The sequence below is a fragment of the Scylla paramamosain genome, chromosome 16 (assembly GCF_035594125.1).
Source record: "Scylla paramamosain isolate STU-SP2022 chromosome 16, ASM3559412v1, whole genome shotgun sequence".
Lineage (NCBI taxonomy): Eukaryota > Metazoa > Arthropoda > Malacostraca > Decapoda > Portunidae > Scylla > Scylla paramamosain.
Genome location: NC_087166.1, coordinates 23,486,266 through 23,493,765, shown reverse-complemented (window position 1 = coordinate 23,493,765; position 7,500 = coordinate 23,486,266). Strand labels below are relative to the sequence as shown.

The following is a 7,500-nucleotide window of genomic DNA, read 5'->3' as shown; positions in this document are numbered from 1 at the left end:
ACTGGAACGTTGGAAGACTGGGAGGTTGAAGGACTGGAAGGTTAAAAGACTGGAACATTGGAAGACTGGAGGTTTGGAAGACTTAAGACTGGAACACTGAGATACACCAGGCGTCATCTTACCTCGGGCCGCTAAATGACTCGTCAAAGCATTCAAACTCCACTCAGACAAACACAAGACAGACCGTCCCTTCCAGCCTCCACACACCTGCCCGCATCTCCGCCTCCCTCCCGCCCTCCCGCCCTCCGCCCATCCGTCACCTGGCGTCACCCTCCGTCCCTTCTGTAACGCGAGAGGGGACTAATGAAGACCTCCCCCCACCCCATAAAGTCCCTCCTCGCTGAGCCGTAACGCTTCAGAGTAACCATTAATCTTGTTACGTTTAGCGACGTGTCCCTCCCTCCTGGACTCCCAACAGGTCCCGAAGTTACCGTTAATGACTCAGTTTCTTGTCCTGTTCCTCCAACCTTTTTTTTTTTTTTTTTCGAGACATACTTCATGGGTATTGTTCATTAGCCCTTAATGTGGTGTCCCTGCCGTGCCCTGCCCTAACATTTCTTAAAACCAACCCTGCCGTGCCCCGTCCTACCCTGGCCTGCCTTAATACCCACCCTGCCACCTCCCATCTTAACATATCTTGCCTTACCCTGCCTCAATATCCACTCTGCCATGTCCCATCCTACTTGTCATTCCCTGCCTTACCCTAACCTGCCGTGCCCTGTCCTTCCCTAACCTCCCCCTATCCTATCCTACCCTGCCTTACTCTACCGCACAGTACCCACCTTCTCTTTTTTGTCCAACCCAATCCTGCCTTGCCCTAATCTACAACACCCTGCCTCAATATTCACCAAACCATACCCTGTAGTACCTTGTCCTACCCTGCCTCACAGAACCCAACCTCACATTGCCCACCCAGCCGTGCCCTGCCACCCCTGCCTCGCTAGCCCAGGGACAATATTACAAAGGTCGAGGTGTTGGCACGACGAAGGGAAGGTTAGGAGGAGGAGGAGGAGGAGGAGGAGGAGGAGGAGGAGGAGGAGGAGGAGGAGGAGGAGGAGGAGGAGGAGGAGGAGGAGGAGGAGGAGGAAGAGGAGGAAGGACAGTCATAAAGAAAAGCGATAAAAATTCCTTTCCCAGGCAGCGACAGACACGGGGCGCCATGACAAGCATTTATGCGAAAGAAGAAGAAAAATAAGAAGAATGACGTGTATATACATAAATAGGCCTAAAAGTCTAAATCACACACACACACACACACACACACACACACACACACACACACACACACACACACAAGCTCAAAAAATCACGAAACTAGGAGGAGGAGGAGGAGGAGGAGGAGGAGGAGGAGGAGGAGGAGGAGGAGGAGGAGGAGGAGGAGGAGGAGGAGGAGGAGGAAGCTTTGGTCTTCGTCGCAAGAAAGTGACTGCAAGGGCCAGAGAGAGAGAGAGAGAGAGAGAGAGAGAGAGAGAGAGAGAGAGAGAGAGAGAGAGAGAGAGAGAGAGAGAGAGAGAGAGAGAGAGAGAGAGAGAGAGAGAGAGAGAGAGAGAGAGAGAGAGCAGTGGAAATGGAGGATATGTAAAAATATGTGACATTTATGACAAGAGAGAAAGTGAGCTGAAATAAAACTAACAACAAAAAAAAAAAAAAAAAAAAAAAAGAAGAGGGGAGGGAAATATAAATAGTACGAGACATTTCAAGGTCTCTCTCTCTCTCTCTCTCTCTCTCTCTCTCTCTCTCTCTCTCTCTCTCTCTCTCTCTCCCCCCCCCCCGAAACCAAAGCACAAAGAAACACAAAGGTAAAACGAATTATAAACCGGACATAACCTAACCTAACCTACCCTAACGTACCCTACCCAACCCTAACCTAACCTAACCAAACCAACCCTAACCCTAACTTAACCTAACCTAACCTAACTTAACCTACCCTAACCTAACTTAACCTACCCTAACCTACCCTAACCTAACCTAACCTAACCCAACCAAACTAAAAATCCCACGACACGAATGAAGGAACGAAGGAATGACGGAGGAAACCACTCACTTGAACCTTCCCTTCCTTCCTTTCCTAATTGACCCCCACTCTTCTTCCTCCTCCTCCTCCTCCTGCTCGATACATTACCCGCCACCACCTCACGCCACGTTAATTAATCCACAGCACCGTCAGGAATACACAATGGCCTCCTGCCCCCTGTGTGTCTGCGGGCGGCCTTTCCCTTCCTGTCTGCCCCGGGGAAAGCTGGCGCGCCGCTGTGGATGCGCGGTAGGGCTTGGGGGTGATGGGAGGCAGGGATGGTGGGGAGATGGTCATTTCTGGGATGTGGTGAGACTCGAGTGTTGTGGTGATCCTTCATTGATCCTACATTACGTAAAGGCTGACCACCAAAGAGGAAAATAACGTAAAGAGGAAGGAAGAAACACAAGCAGGAAGGAAGAAAAGGCAAAATAAAGGGGAAAGAAGGAAGAAACGGAAAAAAACGAAGAAAAACATAATAAGGAAGAAATAAATGGAGAAGAAAAGAAAAAAATAAGAATGAAGAAAAGGGAATTGCAGAAAACGAATGAAACAAATCCAAATCCTTGCAACTTCTTGGTGACGACAAAGTGAGAGGAGGCAGAGATGGCGAGGAGGACACGGGATACACAGGCGCCTTTCCGGGATGCTGTGAGGTGATGGTGGTGCGTGAGAACTGTTAAACTTGAGCCTTAAACTTATACTCTAAACCTGCAGCACATTTAACTTAGGAGAATTCACAGCAGTTAAAGGTTCAAAAAGGTATCAAGCCACGTCGTCCCTCGTCGCCACAGTTCATTACCACCAGGACTGGACGCAACACCACCTGGGAACGCAAAGTGAATGTCCCTTGAAAATAAAGAAGTAAACATAAAAGCAATATTAAAAACAGCCCGCCAGGTGACGTTCCGTGAAAGCAAGCAAGCACACTTCCATTTTTTTAAGTTAGTCTTGGATTAATTGCAGTGATTACACACACGTATAAAGGAAATGAAAGCAATTTATACTTCACTTATGTTTCCTGCCGCTGCTTTCACCGACACCAAGGAGCGAGAGACTGGTGAGGGAAACACTGACACCCGCAGCGCACCTCCCCGTCCCTCCGCCAGGCCACAGCGCACCTCTCCGTCCCTCCGCCAGGCCCCAGCGCACCTCCCCGTCCCTCCGCCAGGCCCCAGCGCACCTCCCCGTCCCTCCGCCACGCCACAGCGCACCTCCCCGTCCCTCCGCCAGGCCACAGCGCACCTCCCCGTCCCTCCGCCAGGCCACAGCGCACCTCCCCGTCCCTCCGCCAGGCCACAGCGCACCTCCCCGTCCCTCCGCCAGGCCCCAGCGCACCTCCCCGTCCCTCCGCCACGCCACAGCGCACCTCCCCGTCCCTCCGCCAGGCCACAGCGCACCTCCCCGTCCCTCCGCCAGGCCACAGCGCACCTCCCCGTCCCTCCGCCAGGCCACAGCGCACCTCCCCGTCCCTCCGCCAGGCCACAGCGCATCTCCCCGTCCTTCCGCCAGGCCCCAGCGCACCTCCCCGTACCTCCACCAGCCGCAGCGCACCTCCCCGTCCCTCCATCAGGCCCCAGCGCACCTCCTATCCTTCCATCAGGCCACAGCGCGAATCCTCTTCCCTCACTGCCCCTTAAGTAGTCCCGGCAGAGGTCTTCCCGTGATTTCAGTGGCGTGACCTGATTAGTCCTGCAGGAATGGTCGAGGAAGTCCCGTCGCTCCTCCAGACACAAAAAAGCCGTGCGCTACATTTCCGATTCGCTTTCTTGATTTCCTGTTAGTGGTCGCGGGTTAAGTCGCTCGCTTCCTTTCCTCCTAATAGTTCTTGGTTAGTCGCTTCCTTTCTTTCTTTCCTTTCCTCACGCTCCTGTTCGTGTTCTGCCTTTGACTTCTCAATTGTGTCACTCAAAACAAAGGTGAATGATATGCCAGTGTTACGAGGACGGAAGGAAATTCTAATTGACTAAGTTCACACGTCACAAGAAGGTAATGATTAATGGTTTAGGCTACGATAAAGCTCTACCTCTCACACAAAGAACTGTCAGCCAAGAATAGAACTCGCAATTTCTAATCCGCCAGTTAAGTAAATGTACCAAAGAGCCAGACAACGCCACCTACCGTGACTGCTCAAAACTCTCGTGCTAAGAATGAAACCTTGACTGACTGATGGCCTGTTAACTGCCAGCGGCGGGAAAAGGTGAGTGCTTTGTTCGCTGCACCTTTTCTGCTGCCAAGAGATGAGGTTGAATTTTATTACGAGTATCGTTATTAAGAGGTCTTTAGATGTCTGTGGTAGTGAAGGTGTTGTTAATAATCTGTAGTTACTTATCCATAACAGCAACAGCAACAACAACAACAACAGCAACAACAACAACAACTATTACCATTACTACACCTCGATGCACTCCTTTCTAATATACAGTAATTTTATGAAGCCTAGTTACAACAACAACAACAACAACAACAACAACAACAACAACAACAACAACAACAACAACAACAACAACAACAACAACAACAACAACAACAACAACAACAACAACAACAACAACAACAACAACAACAACTACTACTACTACTACTACTACTACTACTACTACTACTACTACTACTACTACTACTACTACTACTACTACTACTACTACTACTACTACTACTACTACTACTACTAGATTCACTCATTTTTTATGACGCTTGGTTACTGTCAGGTGGTGAAATGGCAAACCCCAGGATCACCATTACCATCACCACCTCTCCCCCACCCTATATATACAACGCAACACCTTCCTTCACCACCTCCCCTTCACCATTACCTCCACCACCACCCTCTCCATCACCACCACCACCATTACCACCACCATTAGGACCTCAGTAATCACCACCACGCCCTCCCTCACGATTATGCACCCCCATCACATACACCACCACCACCACCACCACCACTGAACAATGCTTCTCTAATCCAGTCTAATTCTATGATTAACTCACCACCATTAGAGGAGAGAAATGGTGCTCGTTATCCGTTTTGGGGGGAGCACGCACACACACACACACACACACACACACACACACACACACACACACACACACACACACATAATTATCACATAATTTTTACATTTATTCCTTTTCCAATGTTTTTTTTCTTTCTAGTTTTTCCATTTCTTTTTCTTTTTTTCTCTATTTTTCTTTCGTTCTTCCAAATGTTGATTCTTCCTATCGTTTTATATTATTTTCATATTCTCTCTCTCTCTCTCTCTCTCTCTCTCTCTCTCTCTCTCTCTCTCTCTCTCTCTCTCTCTCTCTCACACACACACACACACACACACACACACACACACACACACACAGATACATAGATAGGTAGCCAGACAAATATACTCGTAGACAGACAAACCGATAGATAGATAGAGAGAGAGTGATAGACAGATAGAAATATACAGATAGATAAATAGACAGGTATGCAGACAAACTGATAAACAGACAGACAGGTATTAATCCCCCACAGGATAACATTTGTAACTTCACACTAACTTGTAAATAATAAATATGACGTAATGCACAGGCAACACACACACACACACACACACACACACACACACACACACACACACACACACACACACACACTGCTGCACTCTGGTAAGCCCCGAGTCACCCTGAGGTCCATCACCGGATCCTCGCTATTAAAAGTGCCGCCGCAGGACGCTTGGCCGCGGGAGGAAGAGGAGGGACCACAGGGGAGCGGCAGGCAAGACATTAGGAGCTCTGAGACACAGCGCGGCGGTAAGACGTAGAGAGGAGAGGAGAGGAGAGGAGAGGAGAGGAGGAGGAGGAGGAGGAGGAGGAGGAGGAGGAGGAGGAGGAGGATGAGGAGGAGGAGGAGGAGGAGGAGGATGACACAGACATGAGGCATGCATCAAAAGCAACACGTTCAGAAAAAAAAAAAGAAAAAACGTAAAAAAAAAAAAAAAAAGATTCACTAAAAAATAATAATAATAATCTGATGGTTAATACAAATTCAGGATGACTCAGAGAGAGAGAGAGAGAGAGAGAGAGAGAGAGAGAGAGAGAGAGAGAGAGAGAGAGAGAGAGAGAGAGAGAGAGAGAGAGAGAGAGGTAAAAAGAATAAAAATAGAAGCACAGAATAAGCCAAGGCGTGCAGTGAGGGCGTACATGGGCGTGCGACACGAGGGTGGGCGGCAGAGGAGCGTGGGGCCCCTGGAAGCCACTGAGGTGCGTGGATGGCGGGCGTGGAGTGGAGGTGTTGGAAGCCTTAATTTGGGCGGCGAGGACTGGGCCTGGCGGGGCGGGGCGGGGCTAGCGAGGCAGGTGGGAGAGGCCGAGGGACGGAGACCAGCGGGCGGCGAGGCACACTAAGACTATCACGTAAGCTTAAAAATTCGGCTTAAAAAAAGGGAGAGAGAGAGAGAGAGAGAGAGAGAGAGAGAGAGAGAGAGAGAGAGAGAGAGAGAGAGAGAGAGAGAGAGAGAGAGAGACCCTATCGCTGGCTGGCTGGCTGGCTGGCTGGCGGGTCTAACAAAGGCAGCTAAGCCTCGCCCGTGAACCGTAAGGAGGAGAAGGAATGTTGAGAATAAAAAGCACTTTCGCGGGACTAAAAGCGACATTAACTTCAGAGGAGAGAAAAAAGTCTTGTTGACACTAACGGAGGAGCAACATGCGCTGAAAACAACTGAAAGAAACTGTGCGAAAGGCGGTGATGGAGGAGGAGGAGGAGGAGGAGGAGGAGGAGGAGGAGGAGGAAGAGGAGGAGGAGGAGGAGGCAGGCGGCTAATGGAGCTAGAAAGGAGAAAGGAGGGAAAGAGGGAGGCGTGGAGGTGGCGCGGCATGGTGTCGTGGTGTCGCGGGAGGCAAGGCAGGGAGACCAGCAGAGGGAGGCGGCGACTGGACAGTCCGTGTGTGGCAGAACATTGGACCGTATTCTGAAACACTTCTGGCCGCACCTCCACTACCTTCAAAAGGATGTAGATGAAATGGCACGGGTTTTTGAGGGTGTTTCTTTGGTTTTAATGACAGACTAACAAGATTTCTACATTGCTGACAGGAGAAACGCTCGTGAGAACCCGGCTAACCATCTCTGTGGCCTTTGAAAATAGTCGTAGTGAGAGAGCAAAGCGTTTCAGAATACGAGCCATTGGGTAAGTGAAGCACCCTTGGCGGGGAGCTGGCTTGCACTCCCTCGCCCTGCACCACCCTGGCTTGCACCCCGCCGCCGCCGCCAAGGGAAGGTAGGCGGGACTAGGGCGTGCCTTTTTCCACGCGGTGACACCAAAGAGAGTATCAGATTACGCTCGGTTTTACTAAATGTGCTCCTTTCTAAGACGCCTGGGGAGTGTGTGCGCTCTTGTATCCCTTCATTACCCACTTAACTCGTCCGTGGAGAGCTTGCGGCACGGAGACACCAACGACAACAACAGTAACGGCAGCAGCAACACCAACAGCAGAAAGAGTGCCAGCGGCGG

The 7,500-nt window shown here is 50.4% G+C and overlaps 1 protein-coding gene across 1 annotated transcript in view; it reads right to left on the bottom strand.

Moving 5' to 3' along the window:
• LOC135108147 (nestin-like) overlaps window positions 1–7,500 on the bottom strand; it is a 182,300-nt gene that overhangs the window by 357 nt on the left and 174,443 nt on the right. The gene's annotated exons all lie outside the window — the stretch shown is intronic.